The 18,544-nt window shown below is 44.8% G+C and overlaps 1 pseudogene; it reads left to right on the forward strand.

Moving 5' to 3' along the window:
• The first annotated feature begins 17,670 nt into the window (after nucleotides 1–17,670).
• Nucleotides 17,671–17,790, forward strand: LOC136637734 (5S ribosomal RNA; annotated as a pseudogene).
• Nucleotides 17,791–18,544: the final 754 nt, after the last annotated feature.

Genomic DNA, 18,544 nt, shown 5'->3' on the forward strand with positions numbered 1-18,544 from the left:
ATTGTATTTATGTGGGGTTGCATTACCCAGAAATGTGTGTGTGTGTGTGTGTGTGTGTGTGTGTGTGTGTGTGTGTGTGTGTGTTGGTAAAAGTCTGCTGTATTTTCACTTTTACAATGTGTCTTTACAGTGATATTTTCAGCCTGTCTGTGAGCTGCCTTGAAGGTGTTTACACTGAAAGTCAAATCTACAAATGAATAAAATAACATTTTTTTCTGTGTAAATCGTTCTCTCTCATCACTGTTGAATTGATAAGTATCTTTCAGACATCTTCAGTTGATTTGTTTCTTTGCTGAAAAGCCCCAGTTCATTAAGTCTTTCTCTATAACACACACATACACACACACACGCACACACCCTCCTTTTTTCTACCTTTTCCAGTGCTTCTATTTATTTTTGAGGTCTCTGCAAACAGAATTACTTACAATGGCTCGGATTTAGACAAGTGTGCTCAAGAGCTTGGACAGGTCTAGAACTATTTGTACCTTTTTCTTTCATGCAGCAGAGTCCTTGACAATTCCATGGAGTCCTTGACCGCAACTGTTTTTTGAAAGTCTCCTTATGTTTCAAAATGGCTTGCGCTGCATCACAAGGAACTGCAGTTTGAAGAAACATGAGCCTTCGACACTACTGGACACATGGAATCAGTAACTTGGTTGTTAGATCCTGTCCAATATTCCAAAAGCAATCTCAGTAGAGACAGGACCCCATAGCTCAGTGTTACATCCTTGCATAAGGCTCAACTCTCCCCAGGTTAGACAGCCCTATCTATCAGAAAAATCTCAGAAAAAAAGGTTAGGAATGGCTTCTACTCTGAGACCTTCAAGAGCTGCTGACCATCAGAGGTTGAGCTAGCAATCCTGGGCTTAATGTGTCATTGGCCGCGCTCAGTATAAGACAGCTTCATAAGTTCAAAACGTGGTGACCAAGTTCTCAAATGGAACTGACAGCTATGGTCACATCATGACAGTGCTGAAAGAGTTGCTACTGAGTTGTTGATGTCAATCCTTAAGGCCCTCAGTGACTTGGACCCAGAGTATCTGAAGGACCAACTGGTACCACTTGAACCTGCCAACAGTTAAGGACATCTTCAGAGGCACTTTGTCTGGTTCCCCACCATCAAAGGCAAACAAAGCAGATGGAAACTGGAGAAAGAGGTTTGTCAGTGATGGTTCTCAAATTGTGGTATTGAGAACAGTGGTTCTCACTGTTATCTTTTCAGTGTCAGGTAAAGTTCATCCTATTTAATTGGGCGGCAATCCTATACAAACTAACATGGGAGTAAGTCCTATCAAAATCGGTGGGACTCAAGACATGCACTGGATTGTGCTGCTGGGCTTTTAACTTGATCCATTCAAGTTTAACTTTTAACTTGATGCGGTCATTGCATTATGCTCTTGCTACATTATGCTTTTTAAAAAAAGATTTTATTATTATCCTCACGTTGTCAGCCACCTTGATAATACAGGCCAACACACATTTTGTTTCCTTAAACGTTACACCAATTCCTGGGTATATTTGGGGTGCTGATTCCAAAAATGCCATCCGTTTTGCCCTACCACGTCTAGTTTTGGAGACATGGCATAGCCTCTTTAGTGAATGGTTCAAGCTGCTCCCTCATGAGCCTACACCATGGCTTCCTCATGAGGAAGCTGTTTGAACCATTCACTAAAGGGCTATGCCGCGGCGCGGTAGGACAAAACGGATGCCATTTTTGGAATCAGCACTTCAAATTCATATCAAACCACCATAAAGTTTGGGAAAAACTTTTCTGACCCTCAGTTTTGTAGGCCTGTGTAATTATTGATAAGGTGAGATGTAAATCCTGCAAATAAATAAGATTGACAGGCCAACTGCATGCATTTCACCAGGCAGCAATGCAGAGGCATACGGGTGGCGCCCAATGTATTATATGGGGGAGTTTTGGCATCTGGAGACCTTCTTGAGCCAAGGGAATATTTGTTCCCTTGTCCAAAGGTTAGCCCATGCTGTGCCGCCAGGTCTACTCACACCTGAGCCAGCTTTATAGCTGGCAGAAATCCACCAGAACCCAGATCAGAGGATTAAGACCAGGAAGAGTGTTGGGATTTGGCAGTTGCTGCTGAACCTGCCCCCTTTCCAAACTTGATTTGCCCTCTTCCCTGCCCCCATTGCTGCCTAACTGTGCCCACCACTGCCTCCCTCCCACCCCCTGTGCACACTTGCCAGGGCCAGCAGGTGTCCATCATCCACTGGTGTGATGACCTGGCCACTCACCTGTTGTGGTGGTGGTCAAGCCACATGTTCTGGTGTGTCACCTTTTGCAACAACCAGGAAGTGCCTAACACCACCAGAATGTTCTTTCCAGTGGCATAAGGGCACCCAAAGACTTTGTCCAAAATAAGTTTATTATGACATTTGAAATTCATTTTCAGCTCTTTTCCATATACTTTTTAACACAATACTATTCTCATGTTCTCAAGGCTTTCTCCTTTGACCCTAGGATTTCTCACTTGAGTAGTAACAGTTAATTCAGAGTACTTCAGTGTATGCATTTAGTTAGGATTCTTTTCCCCAGTGAATTTCCCCTTGCACATTTTATTTCATTTCTGTTTTGCTCCATTTCACTTGTTTGTTTGCTTTTTCCTGTTGAGGATCTTGGAATTCAGAAAATTAACTTCTTGCTTAACTTCAGGCTGATGGATCGATGAAGCAATAGTAGTAATATGTTTAAAGCTACAGTCTTAAGCAAGCTGACTCCGAATCAATGGGACCTGCTTCCGTGTTAATGTGTTTAGGAAGTAACACTCTTTTCTGTAATATGGAAATACCCAGAAGCCTTCACTGGAACAGAAACTAATTTAACAAACCAGAATTAAATATTGAATCCACAACTATTAATCCTGCAAAAATCAATCCATGGGTTTGGTGCCCGTGAATAATAAACAAAAGTTGGGCTTCTTTTTTCATGATTTTTCCCCTCCGGAAAAGGACAACAGATTTGTGCAATTGGGTATCAGAATGGTATGAATTCTAACCACTTTATGAATGGAATCAACATCTGCTCACAGAAGGGGTCCTTACATGAGTACTCTCTTTCCATTAATGGAAGGGCTTCTGTTCATTGAGGGGTACATTTGGATTCAACCTCGTGTCTACATCCCATATATTACTGTTTGCATGGTTGGAGGAGCAGGTGTCACCAGCCTGATAAATGTCTGAACTGGGCCACAATTCCTTGAATATTCAGTACCAACCAGAAATCAACTTGCTGCCAATTGGCTGTCTATACAAAAGTAGAACAAATAACTTGTCTAGCTTGCTAAGGTCTATTCCAGCTGCAAGGAGCCCTTCAAGTTTGGAGGCAAACATATTTTCCAGCCCTGCCACTGGAACTCCTTCATATAATTGGACATGCTGGGACTGAAAGAATGCTGGGACAGAGACGCCTGTGTTGGCTCGGTCATGTCTTGAGAATGATGATGGCTGGATCCTAAAGGATCTCCTCTATGGAGAACTCATGCTAGGAAAGCGCCCTACAGGTAGACCACAGCTGCGTTACAAGGACATCTGCAAGAGGAATCTGAAGGCCTCAACAAGTGGACCTCAACAAGTGGGAAACCCTGACCTCTGAGCGGCCCGCTTGGAGGCAGGCTGTGCAACATGGCCTTTCCCAGTTTGAAGAGACACTTGGCCAACAGTCTGAGGCTAAGAGGCAAAGAAGGAAGGCCCATAGCCAGGGAGACAGACCAGGAACAGACTGCACTTGCTCCCGGTGTGGAAGGGATTGTCACTCCTGAATCGACCTTTTCAGCCACACTAGACGCTGTGCCAGAACCACCTTACCATAGCGCGATACCATAGCCTTTCGAGACTGAAGGTTGCCAACAACATGGGACTGAAAATAGGACCTTCTCTATGCAAAGGATGTGCTGTGCCACAGAGCAATGTCCCCTCCCATGCTGATTGTGTGTTTTCAGTTTGTAATATTACCCTGCTGATATTGTTGAAAAATGAAGTTTTACTCGATCCCTGCCCACAGAGTGTAGTTGAAAGTGTTATGCTTTTCACGTTTGAATAAACCGTTTTCAAATACATAACAAAGTGCTTTAGTTCAACTTTTAAGATCTCATTGTTTCCAGTAGCACCACAGAAGTGTTTATTATGCACTTCCCTCTCATACACAACAAAGTTATACAGTGAGGCTACAATGGGAATAAGTCCTTTGAACCCTGGGTAGGCATGCAAAGGATTTCACTGACAAAGTTCTACCATCTTGTTTCTTGATGGGGGGGGGAATTAATGAAGACTTAGCATTTGGAAATTTATTTCAGTTTATTATGTATGTACTGGATGGGTATAAGCTTATGGATGTGCACTGAATGGAAATCACAACATTTTTCAATAACTTCTGGTACAGTTGCAGTGTTTCCTGTTCATTCCTCCATGACAATTAGCATGGTATTTAGGCATTGGAAATAAGCATCAGAAGTTAATAATTCAAGTATGATACATTAAATGTCAAATGACTTACAAGTGTCACTTAAAATGATTGAATATGTATGACATTTTGAGCAAGCTGAAAACATTGCGCAAAGAAGTAAACTTTTGCATCTTGCAGTAGGAGTGTGTCTCCGTTCTTTACATTGGAGTAATACATTGGGGGGAGTCATGCAACAAGAGTATCCGTTAAGTATCAGAGAGCCCAATCTTATTCATCATTTACTGCAGAGGAATCTGTGTTCCACCATGGTGCACCACTGTCAAGAGTGAAGCAGCTGCCAGCAAAAATGGCCAGTGGCTCCCTGCATGGGCCAATGGTCCACCCAGGCCACAGAGGAGCAGGTAAGGTGGTGGGCACCAGCCCTTTAGTGGTTTAGAGGATGAACAAGTGAAGGTTTGGTGGCAGGAAGGGATGGAACTTGGTTGCAGTCATGTGGACTGGATCCTTTCCCCCTTTCCTAGTGTGGGCTCACCCCCCTTCTCTTCAGTCGTACACCAGCTATGTAACTGGTGTATGACTGAAGAGAAGGGGGTGAGCCCACACTCACTATATGGCTGGTGTGGGTCTGATGACATCCATATGTGACCAGAAGGCCTTCCAAGAGGTATGTTTTTTACTTACCTCTTGTTGGACGTCTGGTCAACCCCAACCACAGCATGCAGTGTATACCTCTGCTGTTGCGGCTGCACTCTATGGAGTGGCAGCAGATAGCATTGGGCTGTGTGAGATGTAGAGAAAGAATGCTCCCTTCCTAGAGAAATTTCACTTGCCCTATAGCAACTCATTTAGCCTCCCTTGAAAATTCTCAGTTCTTGGAAGAAACTCTGAAATTTGCTTTGAATTAAGAACTTTTTTGAAATTTGGGTGCCAACCAGAAAGGGTTTTGGATATAAGATTAGTTACAAGGAAGGAGGTGCAGTTCAATGGAAGAACATCTGATTTGCATGCAGAAGGTCCCAAGTTCAATCCCTGGTCTCTGCAGGTAAGAGAGAAAAATTCCTCCCTGAGAACTTGCCAAGCACTGTAAACAGTATTCAGCTAGGCTGACTTGGTTTATAAGGCAGGTTCCTGTGGCACTAGGTGTGTACTTATGTTGGAAGCTCTACAGAGAAGTAGAGGAGGAGTTGCATGTATGATACTGGGACTCTTTGAGAAGAAACAAGCTACATCCACATGCTTTGTGGATTCTAAGGGATGAGCAATGCCAAATGAGGCACAGTTATAAGGAGAAAGAATATGGTTGACTGGGGACAGGCTTATACTAACAGCCCAATCCTATTATTTGGGCTCCATTGGTGGAGCACACATTCCCAGGGGAGGTAGCAGGATTCAGCCAGAACTGCCTGGATCCTGGCAGATGCCACACAATGTGTTGTGTGTTCCAGCACCATTGGCAAGTGCAGTGAGGCCACCAATGCAGTCACAGATGGCCATTTGCACAGGCCAATGGCAAGGCCTCTGTCCACCAGTGAGACCTGAGGGCAGGCAGTAAGAGGTACAGGGGAGGGGGTGGGAGGGTTGGGCATGTTCCTGGGCAGGGAAGGGGGAGGGGATGGATTTGTTGGCTGTAGCACATGCCATATCACTTTTCAAACCTCCCTCTCTTTTCTGTTGTCAGACATACACCACCAAAAGAGGTGGTGTCTTTTCAAAGAGACTCACTGCTGTTCACCCAGCCTACCAGGAGGTAAATATAAATATTTCTACTTGCTTCTTGCAGGCTGCCGGAATGCACACCCTGCTATAGGATGCAGCAAGCACTGTTTTGGTCCTCATGCACTGGCACTGGTGGTGAGAGAGAGGATGGCGGCTCAAGTGACAGTCTGCGGCACTCACTTTCCACTTCGCCTCAGCGCATGAATCAGACAGTCTCAGCAAGCACAGCCCATACAGGCAGCATCCAGGCTTTGGACACCATGGGACGCCATTGGCGGACACTCCTTTGCCGAGCAGAAGGACAGCTGCAATCATGCAAAGGGTCCTTGGCGAGGAGAACTCTCCTTCTGTCCTGGAAAGAGATTCTGCCAACGGTGTCCTGCCCTGCCAAAGGTTTGTCCTGAGGGTATTGCGAAACAGAAACCATTTGCTCCCTTATTGTATGTCTTTCCTCTCTTATTTTTAATCAGTGAGCCATTTAGGAAATGTTAGTCATTAAGTCCGCTTTTCAGAAGATGTTGCCAATTAAAAACAGCGTTTTAATGTAATTTTTAACATTGGGATAATGAACTTTCAACAGCAAAATGTACAATAAAATGACTGTTATTTTTGTTACTTGGGGCCCAATCCTAACTAGGCCGCATGACGTTGTAAAGGCAGGTATGACAGCATACAGTCCTTTCTGATGTCACAGGTAACGCCAGTGACTATTTTGGGGTACTGCCGCAAATGATGGCAGTGGCCCCAGCACGCTGCCACAGAGGGCAACAGGATGGCTGGGGTGGTGGAATGGAGCAGGGAGTGGTTGCAATGGGGGAGTTTCTGGGCAGGGAGGGGGAGAGCAGGAGGTGAAACTGAGAGAAGGAGGATGGATCTCTGGCACCGGGCATGCACAGCGTTCCTTCTTTTGTTCCTTCCCCTTACTGCCCTTGTCCAGTTAAATGGCTGGCACTGATCTGAGGAGACCATTGGGGCAGAGAGACTTACCCCAAGGTAAAGGAACAAAAGTTCCCTTACCTTGAGGAATCCTCTGGGATTCCCCCCCCCAGCAGTATGCGGCATGTGGTTCACTGGGGCAGGTGCATTGGTGTGGTGGGGTTTAGTTAGGATTGGGCTGTTATAGGCTGGGCACCACTCATCTGGAACTCTCAACTCACAGTATTCTGAAAACTGTAACTTTAATGCAGAATTTTATTTATTTTTTTAACTGTTACGTGGGGCCCAGCCAGCATAACACAATGCATTCCAGTATCCAGCTGAAACTGGGACATTTTAGCTCACAGGCTTTTTTTAACTGCTCTCCCTCTGGCTGATCTCTCCAACTAAATCAATTGCCTCTGCCATGGCATGGCCTAACTCTCTCTCCGTCTTTAGGGTGGGGAGAGAGAGAGAGAGACCCAGCAGCAGACAAGGTTAGCAAAAGCAGAGCCGGTAGGCATTCACCCTTCCGTGCTCCTCCCCACGCCCGCCAATCTGAGACAAGGTTAGCAAAAACCAAGAGCCAGCAGGCATTCACCCTCCCTCCCTCCCTCCCTCTCAGTATCTGCATCTCTAAGGCTTTTCTGAAGGAGCCTGATCTGCTGCCTCTCACAGGCAATGTGCTATAATAGCATGCAGTTTTCCATGCTCCATTGCTCTGGGCCAATATGCATTCTCAAAATCTGGAATACTTCTGGTCCCAAGTGGTCCGGATAAGGAATACTCAACCTGTAATAAAAATCAAACACACAACAAATTGAGAGAGTGTGTGTGTGTGTGTGTGTGTGTGCGCGTGCGTGCGCAACAGACTGTGAAATTTGTTTCATGCATTTTCACTTGTAAAATAAATGAGTGGGATTTTCTAAGTAACCCCCATTTTCCCCCCATTAGCTGCCTTTTTTTAAAAAAAAAAAAAAAAGCAGATGAAAGCAGTTCTGTAAATAATGGTAAGATTATTCCATCCAATCGCTCGTTTTATAGGGTTTTAGCCTGCAGTTACCATCTCAGCTTGTTGGAAGAATAAGTTTATTTATTACTCAAGGCAAATCTCACTCTGTAAGTGTTTGTGATCGATGATTGTAGAGATACATTTTGTTCTTTTGAAGGTCCATATGGAATTTTCCATGGTCTATAATCATAATCACACTGTACACATTACATAGCTCATGAAGGGGAAAATGCCTCTTTTGTTTATCACTTCTGCTTTGTTTATTTTATAAAATAAACAATGTGTTTTATTTGAAGTAACTTCGACACCATAAGAAAGATAATTATAGGCTTTTTTGTTTGTTTTTGTGTTTTTAGTTTTGATATGGCATCATTCCTGGGCCATTCATGGAAAAAAATGAGGCATTTGGATGGAGTTGCACCCCAGAAATACCTCCATGTTTCCACTGTGTTCCACAGTTCCACTGAAGTTCCACAGTTGCTGCTGCTACCCCCAGTGCAAACCATAATAGAAAGAGAGCATATCCCAAAGTAGTTGGCAACCTTCAGTCTCGAAAGACTATGGTATCGCGTTCTGAATGGTGGTTCTGGAACAGCATCTAGTGTGGCTGAAAAGGCTGTGACAATCCCTTCCACACTGACAATTGGGAGTGACAATCCCTTCCACACCTGGAACAAGTGCAGTCTGTCCCTGGTCTGTCTCCCTGGCTATGAGCCTTCCTTCTTTGCCGCTTTGCCTCAGTCTGTTGGCCAAGTGTCTCTTCAAACACCACCATCAAATAACAGTAAGCTACCCCCCTTTAAAACATTACAATAAATTCTCACCGACCCTCTGAATTCTCTCTTATTTATTCTTCCATTATGTCCAGTGCAAGGTGAATTTTCTACCTTGTTTCATGTTTTCAGTGAACATGGATGACACTTTGTAAATCAAATGTCCAAAATTTGGTAAATGAATATCAATGGTCAGATGTGCATGTTGACAGACACATTTGATGATTGTTCAAAACTCAAGAGATACACCAGGGATGATTGACAGTCCCCTAAATTTGAATGTCAACATACCATGGTGTATGTCGCAAAAATGGGGGAATATGTAACTATTTTCAAGCATGCATGAAATTATGTGAACATAGATTTTCATCTGGAATTGTCATCATTCCTGCATGATTGTCAGCATTTAGCAGAAGTGGAACATTCACTCTACCAAGCCCAAAAGAAAGGGCTTTGTACCCCAAAATTTGTACCCCAAAATTTGCTAAAAATGCTATGCAGAGAATGCTGGCTTAGCATCAGTTAAAATTAAGAGCGTTTTACAATTTGCAGAAAATCATGGAAACCAATAAAGATTTTTGAATGGGGTTCAGAAAACACCCCACCTATCAAACTTAATCATGTTCATCCATGTACTGGCATATTTATTTCAGATTTAACAGAAGCTGAAAAAAATTGAATTCATTTGGTTTTGACACCAGTCTGAAAATAAATGCGCATCCCTATTGCCCATCCTGGAAGATTATCCTTCCTTCTCATAGGTTTAATTCTGATTCTTGTCCTTCTTTATATTAAAAAAAAAAAAAAAAAAAAGCATCCCTTTAATCTGTAACAGCTGCTTACAGCCCAATCCTATCCACTCTGGCACTGCTGGGTGCAGCAGCACCAAAATGGCTACTTCTGCATCCAGTGGAACCAGGGAGGACACTGGAGGTCTCCTCAGGGGTAAGGGACTTTTATCCCCTTCTTCTGAGGAAAGCCCCAGGTCCCACAATGAGGTTACTCAAGTCTGCACCAGCTATTTTGCCAGTGCAGATGAAAGAAGCCCCATGTTGGGCTTTGCAGCCTGACATGGCGAACAGGATCCAGTGGAGGAGGCCTCCACTAGTCCTCCTCTCATCCTAGTTGGTCCCTCCCCCATCCCACTCTCCCCTGCCTTCCCCTCCCCCTCCCCACCTCAGAACATCTCTCCCCATCTCAGAAAACTGCACCACCACCTGGTAGTCTTACTTACCCCCAGCAGCTGCACCTTGTCCTCCTCCTGGTAGTAAGGCCCAGCGCCAGTGCTCCCTGCTCTCTGGGTGCCATAAATTTGCTTTACAGCACATCTGCAACACCCAGTACTGGTGGTACACTTGTACTGCCAGAGAACTCAGGATTGGGCTCTTAGTTACCAGCAAAAAATGGTCACCTAAGGGAAACACAAGTCCACAGTACTTGGAAACACCAGCAGAAATATCTTTTAGGGACCAATCCTGTCCCTCTCCAGCCCATGCATGCAGTACTGCTAACAGAGTGAGGCTGAGCACTGCATGATACTGGGGGCAACCTGACAGTCCAGGAGAGGTAAGCAGAAATCTTTTAGCCCAATCCTCAGCTGCACTGGAACGGGGAAGCCAGCGGGCCTGCTCTGTATCCAAAGCGGGGTTGGGGCTGCCTGTGGCTCAGCCCATGGCAAGGGAAATTCATTCCCCTTACTCCAGGTAATGCTACAGCAGCCCTAATGGGACTACTCAGATCTGCATCACCTAAATAGGTGGTGCAGATCTGAGTAGCCCAGAGCTGTGCCAGTTCGCCTGGAAGTGGGTGCAGGATCCAGCTTAAGTGCTGGATTCTGGCCCCACATCCCACTCTGCCCCAACCCGCCCACAGTCTTGCCCACTGCCCCCCTCACCCTGAACGCTTCCTTCCTGCCCTCCCCAAGCCCCTGCACTGGCCTAACTTGGCCTACGTAGGCTTACCTTTGCTGGTGCAATGGGACTTGGGACAGCCACCCTCCTCACCCGGTGGCGTAAAAGTGCCTTAAACCACTCTCGCGACACCTCTGGGCCCGCTCAAGATACTTGTGCCAGCCCAAGGACCTTTCTGGATTGTGCCCTTTGTTACTTAGCTGATGTAGACATAGCTAATGCCTCCTAGCCTTCAATGGGTCTCCGCAGACCTCCTCCAGGTACATTTCTATGAGACTCAGGGTGTGGACCTAGACTGGGAAGGGGCTGACCGGGGCAGGACACAGAACGGAGCAGCGTTTGAATGCAAACACTACCAGAGTGCTCAGCTGCCACCAGGACCAGGAAGTTGGCAGTGGGGGTGGGTTGTGGGGAGGGGAAGAATTGGGACATTTTGGGAGAGAACCGGAGTCATGCATGCCAGATCCTATCCTCATAACCATGCCCCAGATCGCCATTGGTTCTCCTTGGTGTTAATGCCAGCTCCATTGCTATTTTGGGTCTGACAAGACCCATACGTGGCTAGAAGGGCTATGCAGATGTAAGTAAAAAAAGTGTTCTGCTTACCTCTGTTTTGCCTTCTGGTTGCCTCCCCCACAGCATGCGGCACAGCCTATTGGCCCTGCTGGGTGCTATGACCTGGCAGGCGATAGGATTGGGTGATAAGTTGGTTCGGTTGTGTTGCATCAGTCTTGTTCATTATGATAACAATCTGCAAAGAGAGATGCAGAGTTCCCAAGGGCCATGAGAGACAGCTGGCTCCACACAGCCTTCTATCAACTATCTTGGCTGGTGGCAATATTCCATTTCAACACACATCTCCAGAGTATTTTGCACTCCCATCAGGCTCTGTTCAGCTAAAGGCTTTGTCTAGGCTTGATCAGTTATTAATAACTGTGATGCAGCATCCTTTATTCATAACCATTTATAGGTTCACCATATGTTACTTAAGAACTCCTAGTACTTTTGCCAATGATGTGAACACTGCTCTGTTCGTCTGCAGTTCATATGCAATATATCAGAGATGAATGAGAAATGTTAAATCAGGTATCTGTGATTGCTTCCCTTATGAACTCCCAGTTAAATATAATAAAAAAATAAAATAAAAAAGGAACTTAATTGGTTCTAAAATGGCACCCGATCAAGCCAAGAGCTAGTTTGAATCTGATTTTTAGTACAAAGTACTGCTGTGAGTGTACCTCTCATTTCAATAAACCACTCAGATAGGGAAGTGCTGTACCACTTCAGTATAGATGAATTGACACCTTAAACCTTTCTTTTGGGCTTGGTAGAGTGAATGTCCCACTTCTGCTAAATGCTGACAATCATGCAGGAATGATGACAATTCCAGATGAAAATCTATGTTCACATAATTTCATGCATGCTTGAAAATAGATACATATTCCCCCATTTTTGCGACATACACCATGGTATGTTGACATTCAAATTTAGGGGACTGTCAACCATCCCTGGTGTATCTCTTGAGTTTTGGACAGTCATCAAATGCATCTGTCAACATTCACATCTGACCATTGATATTCATTTACCAAATTTTGGACATTTGATTTACAAAGTGTCATCCATGTTCACTGAAAACATGAAACAAGGGAGAAAATTCACCTTGCACTGGACATAATAATAACACAGGACAACACACATTTTGCTTCCTTAAACTTTACACCAATTCCTGGGTATATTTGTGGTGCCGATTCCAAAAATGGCATCCATTTTTCCCCATCATGTTTAGTTTTGGAGATATAGTATAGCCTCTAGTGAATGGTTCAAGCAGCTTTAAGGATAGTATTGGGCTGTGAATCATTGAGTTGGTTCCTCACAGTACAAATGGTGTAGATTTCATGGAATATTATTCATTTTAATTTTATTGATTTTTAAACATTTCCGCTCTAAAAAAATTATTCACAGCAAACAAAAAGTAGAAAACACCTTTACACTACTTTGGCCTGGAGTGCCTAAAGGATCAAACAGATTCCAGGATATGTCAAGTGATAAATAACAGAGGTTGACAGTGGTTCTATTATGGGCATGCTCTCCAAAATAAGTTGTGAAATCCACCGTTTCCCACTATCCATAATCTATTACTTAAATGCTCATGGAAGAGTTCTAAGTGCAGGGTCCATGGGAGGGGGTGCAGGGGGTAAATTGTACCAGGGCCCAGGGTCAAAAAGGTGGCTTGGGAGCCAAAGGAGGGGAGCTGGAAATTTCCTGAGATCTTAGAACATGTTTTCGTCTATTGTGTGAAGACCAGCATTCACATTTTGGGTAAGCCTACATAGTCTTATATATCTTAATTCATAAAAATTATGATCAAATTATCATTTAAAATTATGATCCAATGGAGAAGGGAAGGGGCCCAAAATATACTCTGTATGCCCTGATAAACCTCTCAGAGGTTCTGTCTAAGGGCCCAGTCCTATCCAACTTTCCAGCGCCACTGCAGTCACAATGCAGCCCCGAGGTAAGGGAACAAATGTTCCATTACATGGAGAAGGCCTCCATGACTGTCCCCCATCACAGGATGCAGTGCACATCCCATTGACACAGCTGTATCAGCACTGGAAAGTTGGATAGGATTCGGCTCTAAGTATGTCCGTGTGGAGGAATGCATGAGAATTCTGAGGAGAAGAAAAAAAAAAAAAGAAATTAACCAAGCAGCCCGAAAGCAATGAAAACATTTTACAAGGTCAGTTACTGAACTTGGTCTTGTGGATAATTTGCTGATGTGATTAGAGTAATTATGCATCATAGATCACATGATTCAAGTTCCTAGCAATTTCATGTGCTTTGGATATCAAGTAATAGCTGTGATTTTCATATGAAAAGTGTAATGCAAGAACTTCTATTGATCATATCCATTTATTTACAAAGAGGATTGAAAGTATTGAGTTTCCTTAAGTGGTATAGTGGCTTTTAAAAAAAGCATCTGACTGCACTATCTTTGGATTTCTGTTAAATATCGGTGGAGGAGATTTTAAAAATACACCCCAAATCTCTTAAATTTCAAATGTATTGACAACTCAGATTTTAATGAAAAACAAATAATATACTATGAAAGCGTATTCATACATGAGCGTTTAAATGCCATTTTTATTTGTATTCCAAGTCTGCTTAGCTGAATAATTTGGATTTCCCATAGACAATTGGTTAAATGTGGCTGTATTGTATTGAAATTCACATTAACCATTTATATTTGAGATATTCAATGAATTCAAAGTTTGACAAAAAAATTTACTGTAGTAATCTTTATGATGGAAAAAGCCTTGTTCTATTCCTCCCTGAAAGAAGTAAGGATTCTAGTTCAAGGCATCTTCCAACCAGGATATTTTTTAAAAAGAGCCTTATGTTAACCCCTCCCTCACCATGCTGAAGTATGCAACCACTTCATAGATACATACATAGTACACTGCATGCTATGACATGTGTGTATGTGGTTGTGTGTGTGTGTGTGGGGGGGGTGATCAAGAGGCCTGAGAGAGATAAGGAAATATATTTTTTCCCTTACTTCTTCATAGGCTTCCTGAACACCTATAGGTCTCCTCGGACCTACATCCACTGTCTCCTGAAAGGTACAAAGAGAAGCTGAAGTTTTTAACAAACCAGGAAGAAATACAGAACATCCACTATTTCCAGAGGCCCACCTTTTCAATGTAGTGACCTTCCTCCTTCCCGAATGACTTATCTTTCCCCAGGGAAAAAAGAAACATGCCTCATTTTTAACAATGTCCTGGAAATATGAATTTCCAGGGCCTTATCAACATGCCATCATATCAATTCAAATCACTATAGTGATGTCTTGGGGTTTGATCCAAAGAGAAAGCCATGCCAACTGCAAATTGCTAAGAAAAATAGAGGGTCCTATCAGGACCGAGAACAGATGGGAAACTGATTTGCAAATGTCCTTTGCTAATTGTACGACTCTGCCTCCAGTTGGGAATACTGGGTCAGTGAATCCACAGAGTGCCAACCTCTGCTCACATTTACAGCAAAGCGTACTGTGTTTTTTTTTTTTTACTGTCAAAATCGGTGGAGTAATGCCAAGGTGACAGGGAGACGGATTTGACTCCGCTTCTGATGACAGATAGCCCCAAGGGCCACTTGATCCTTTGTGCCTCAGACTGCCTCCTCATGAATGTCTATTGTTCAGCTCCCTGTCAAATTATTATGTAAGATTCAGGGCTTAATGATGTCCATTCTGCAGATCACTTGGGTGGGTGCCAGCAATCTGCATCCTTCTAAGCCCCGCCACATATTTGCTTTTGTTGACCTCGGCACACTTTTCAAATCGCATGAAGCACTTGCAGCTGGGACTCCACAAAGGCTTTCCAACTTGTGCCCAAAGACCACTGTGCAAATGCCAGCAGAGAGTCTCTGTTGTAATTAACCCAAATTTCTTTACAATATCCGGTTACACAGGCGTAATCCATGAATATGCATGGACAAGGCATCTAAATTAGGAACACTCATGAATAAGTCATTTGCTTGACAAACAGGCTTACCGTATGTTCTTTTCCATGGCTTCCTATGATTCACCCAGCGGTATTACAATGTATAATATTAGTCACTATCATAAAGTTTATCTTTCAGGCTTTCACTTCCAGCTGTGACCAAAGCAGTATGGAGAAGATACATGTGTTCTCTTATATTCCTGGACGGTCTGGTTCCAGGCTCCATATAATGAGAGTGGTAAAACTTCCAGTCCATTAGATCAGCTGTGCTCAAAGTTGCAACCACTGCATGCCTAGAACGTGGTCCCCATCCATCCATTCATCCAAGCGTTCTGCTCAGGCGCCACACAAAGTCCTCCTCATTTGGAGGACAGGGATGCTCAGGGCAGTTGCATTGTCTGCCCAGCATCCCAGGAGGTTGCAAACAGGATGTCCAGGCAAATGTGACTGCCCAGAGTGTCCCTGTCCTCTGATCGAGGGAGACTTTGAATGGTGCCCAACTGGAACTGAAATAATAATAACAACAACAACGACAACAACAACACAGGTATTTATATACTGCCTTTCTTGGTCTTTATTCAAGACTTTATTCAAGGCAGTTTACATAGGCAGGCTTATTTAAATCCCCGTACGGATTTTTACAATTGAAAGAAGGTTCTATCTTTCAAGAACCACAACATTCAGATGTTTCTTTCTTGATCTGGTTGCACATTCTGGCCTCCATCCTCCCAGGCTCAGAGCAGATGGAATAGCTCGGCTCAGCTTGTCAGCTGCTTCAAGGTCGCACGGCGCTGGTGGCCTCGAACTGGCGACCTTGTGGATGTTATCTTCAGGCAAATGGAGGCTCTACCCTCTAGACCAGACCTCCTGCTGAAAGGTCCACTCACTAGGCAGATGGATCCATGTAAACACCAGATCCAGACCCAAACCACATTTTGAGCTGCTCTGCATTAGATGATTCTGTTTGGCCCCGTGAGTCTACCTGAAGTTCTGAGATGCAGTGAAATGTGGAAAGGATCATGTGCAGCACCACCCAAGGCAACGTCTCGCATCACTGCTGAGCTGAAGATGTTTCTTTCAGAGAAACTAGAACAACCCAAAGACTAGTGTATATATAAGAGCATTTGGTGCTAAAATAATATAATTCCAAGCAGCACAAACTGACAAATTTAAAGCCACTTTTTAAAATTACTGCTGGTCCCTTGTGTTCCATACAGTAGATAGAGACAAACATTTAATTACTGTAGACAATATACGCTCAGTGTGGATGGCTCACTCACAGTTAATGCAGTTCCAGGTTCAGGTTCAATAACAACTTCAAGCTGCAACATGGAATCTGTGTGGCTCTTAGGGCCCAGTCCTATTCAGCTCTTATGCTGGGAGATCCCACAATCCACCACCATAATGTCCAGGCCACTGGCATGGCAAGTGGGCCAGTGTTCTGCTGGCTGCTGCTGCTGGCGCAAAGCCCAGAAGCCTGCATACAGGTGACACTGGCCTACAAAAAGTCTACTACCACCAATATGTCAGTGACAGGGGTGACGGAGAAGTGTCGGGGGCAGTTCAGGGGGGAGAGCAAGCTGAGCTGGAAGTCTTTTGGGGCCAGGAGAGAGGATCTCAGCAGCAACTGCACATGCTGCATCCTATCTCCCCTTCCCAGCCTAGACCAACTTTCTGGCTCTCCTCAGACTTATACTAGTTAAAGAACATAAGAACAGCCCCACTGGATCAGGCCATAGGCGCATCTAGTCCAGCTTCCTGTATCTCACAGCGGAGAGAGATGCTTGTAGTGGTCAAATTGCCGCTGTAGCCTCTTTGGGGGGGGCATGGCCAGCCAACAAGAGGTGAGTGCGCTTGCTTCCCTCTTCAGTCTGCTTACAGCCAGTGACGCAGCAGGAGCTCTTCCTGAGTGCCCAGGCAGAAAAGGCCTTGATTAGGTGCACCCTTCAAGGTGGAGACCTGATGAGGTTGAGGCTTTATTGCAGCCTTCAAGGCATGATTCCTCAACTAGAGGGAGGCAGTCGGCAACACGGGGAAGGTGCACAAAGTCTTGGCTGAGTTTGCCTTCCCGGCCTTTAAAGTGACCTGGAGAGTTGGCAGTTGAGGCGGGGAGATGTTGCCTGTGATACAGGCCACCCTCTGCAGGTGGCAAGCCATGACCCTTGATGGACGATGAAAGATCACTCCATCGTTGAGGCAGTTGGGAAGCCCGACTGTCTGGCTAGGCCCCACTTGGCCACCTCATATTCTTACTGTCAAAACACTAACCAGACACATGTGGGCAATGCTGGGTAACCATTTGGGGAAGGGGGGATAATTTTGCATAACTTCCCTAGCCATGCTTAAGAGGCCTTGGAAGAAGGATGGTAAAACTCCAAATTGCCCCTTTTCCCCTATATCTTTCTCTTCAGAGGAGAAGAACTGCAGCAACTGTTACCCTGCCCATGCCCAATCTCGTCTGATCTCAGAAGCTAAGCAGGGTCAGGCCTGGTTAGTACTTGGATGGGAGACCGCTTGGGAATACCGGGTGCTGTAGGCTTACACCATAGTCTTTCGAGACTGAAGGTTGCCATCCAAGAGGAGAAGAATACAGAGGAGACTAGAGTAAAAGCAAAAGCCTGGCGTAAGGCAGGAAAAGGTGACTGGAGGAGTGTCACGCACTAATCTATACCTCATCACCCTGCTGGAAAAGGAAAAAGGGCCAAAAGGGCAATGGATGTCCCAGGGTGGTGACCACTGAGGACAATGAACACAAGAAGAATTCCACACAGGCCAATGCAGCAGGCTCATGACACAGATCAGGGCAAGAGGGACAGGCTGCCTCTACCCAAACAATGCAGAGTCAGGCAGCTGGGGCAACACACTGTGTACAAGACACGCTGCGTACAAGACAACTAAGTATATTATTAGTTGGTCTGACTGTTGCGTGTCTTGCACACTCTTGGTGGCTGTGGCCACTGGCAACTTGGAGAATCTGTGGCCTTTGCCCTGTTTCCAGCTGGACGCTGCAGTTCAGCCAGGTGGGTCTTGTGCGCATGGCCCACATGTGTTGCCAGTTGGTATTCTGTGGTGTTTGTCATTTGGCGTTGCTAGGGACAGGAGTGGCTAGGGTGGCTTGGGTTTGATGCACCTGTCCTCATTCCTATTTCCTATTTTTGCAGGTATGAGCAGGTTCCCAGTTTATGTGCTTATTATGGGACATTTGATAGTCTTCTGGGCTAAGAAAAGGGCCTGCAACTCTCGCGAGTTGGTTCCCAGGGATAATCATCCCCTGGTCTGACCTTCTACCCAGG

The sequence above is a fragment of the Tiliqua scincoides genome, chromosome 1 (assembly GCF_035046505.1).
Source record: "Tiliqua scincoides isolate rTilSci1 chromosome 1, rTilSci1.hap2, whole genome shotgun sequence".
NCBI classification, from domain to species: Eukaryota; Metazoa; Chordata; class Lepidosauria; order Squamata; family Scincidae; genus Tiliqua; species Tiliqua scincoides.